Source organism: Micromys minutus, assembly GCF_963924665.1.
Source record: "Micromys minutus genome assembly, chromosome: X".
NCBI classification, from domain to species: domain Eukaryota; kingdom Metazoa; phylum Chordata; class Mammalia; order Rodentia; family Muridae; genus Micromys; species Micromys minutus.
The window spans coordinates 102145582-102147616 of NC_137970.1; positions in this window are offsets into that span (position 1 = coordinate 102145582).

Below are 2035 nucleotides of genomic sequence, written 5' to 3' on the forward strand. Positions count from 1 at the left end.
TTTCCCTTCTACAAGGTGGCGGACAGGGGGAAAGGGTGGGGGTAGATCTGGAGTGTCACAGGAAACAGTAGAGTCTTGAGGACAAAGGACTGAAGATAAGAAGGGGTTCCACCTGATGCTCGGGTCAGGATAGGAATTCCAAATACACTGCCAGCCCCATCACTGGGGATGCTTGGTATTTTCAGCTGGTAAAAGCAGAGATATATTTCTGTGTCATGCCCAGGCTCCCTGGTGCTACCGTGCCTTCTCTTTTACCCCTGATCCAGGCTTTCTCTCACTACAGCAGCCCCTTCCTTTAATTGATGTTACATTTGTGGTAAACATTTGTCCCAGAGAAGCTCACAAATCTCGAGGTGCTTTCCCTCCCCCCAAGGGGATTGCATGCTTTTCCTGACTTTCCTACCCTCCTCCCAAGAGCTCACTGGAAAGGCCCTCAAGAGGTATGTTAGAATGTTAGGTCAGCCTACTGACAGCTGAGGAACAATTAATGCTAAACGGTGTCACACCAACTCATAGCCTTGTCCCCGCAGCAACACCACTGTCTCAGAATTTCTCCCCCTCAAATTATTTAGACCAATGGCTCGTCACACAGCCACTCTAAAATACATTCTGTGCAGTTTTGCTCAGGACATGCCAATGGGGAAACCACAAGTATAAGCCTAATTAGCTTTTCTGGGGTCAAAGGTTAGAGGGAAAAAAATAGATTTTAGTCCTGGACTTGTTTTAAAGACAGCTGGTGTTCACACCCCTGTTGTCAGCAAAACAACTAGTTAGGCACAGACACATAGTTCCAAGTAGTTAAAATCACCTGATTACAAACACTCTTATTTATCGTCTCTGTAGATCCTCTATGCAGGGCGGTACAAATTTGCGGGACTTGCTCTGGTAAAACACAGATATGGGTTATGTATGACATTCAAATTATAAGTGATATTTATGGGTAACAACAGCTAAGATCCTTAGAACGAAGAATGTATTGTATTGAGGGATAGAAACTGATCACACAATGGGTAACAACCACAGAGCTCGAAGATTTGTGATTGTTAAAACTTCTCTGGCATTTCATCATTAATAAACATCTGTGTTGTGATTGCAGCATATTCATGGTGTGTAGCGTGATTTTTTTCACTTACAATTTTGGGGGGGAAAATTTGGGGAAGCTCTAAATGAAGATCTGAAGCTGGAACTAACAAACAAGATGAATAATAGGGAGGGGCTGATATGAAATGAAGAAGAAGAGATGACATGATATAAAAGGGAGAGCGGATGTGGAATAAAAAAGGAGTGGGTGATATGAGATAAGAGATGATGGGGAATAAAAAAGAGAGCATGAGGTGGGATAAAGAGAGTTAAGGAGTATAAAAAGATATATGAAATAAATGGGAGAGATGATGCTTGATGAAGAGGAAAGATTGATATGGGGTAAGGGAGAAGGGTGATGGGTAATCAAAAGGAGGTGATATAAGTTAAAGTGGAGAAAAGCTTAAGAGTAAAGAAAGGATGGTATGGGATGAGAGTGGGGATAGGGAATAAAATTGTGAGAATGACACTGAATAACTGGGTGACAGGGAATAAAGGAGAGGGGATGACATGGCCTAATAGGGAATAATGACAGGCAATAAAGAGGAAGGGATGACATGGTATTTGGGGAAGAGGTGGCTGTGGATAGAGAAGAGTAAGTGGCATGGAATAAAGGAGAAATATAGTGGTGACTAAGGAGGGGAGGAGGAAGCAAGGGATAAAGGGGATGGTGTATAAAGAAGATGGGCTGATACTGGGTAAGGAGGAGGGTTGATGAAGAATGCAAAAAAGGGGATGGCATTGCATAGCAGAAGTGACAGGGAATAGAGAAGAAAGATGATGTGGCATAATAAGGAAAGATAATGGGAAATAAAGAGGAGGGAATGACATGGTATAAAAGTAAGGGGTGATTGTACATAAAGAGGAAGAGGTGGCGTGGGATAAAGGGAATACACTAGAATGAGTAAAGAAGAGGGAGTGATATGGGGTAAGAAGGTAGAACAATAGAAGATAA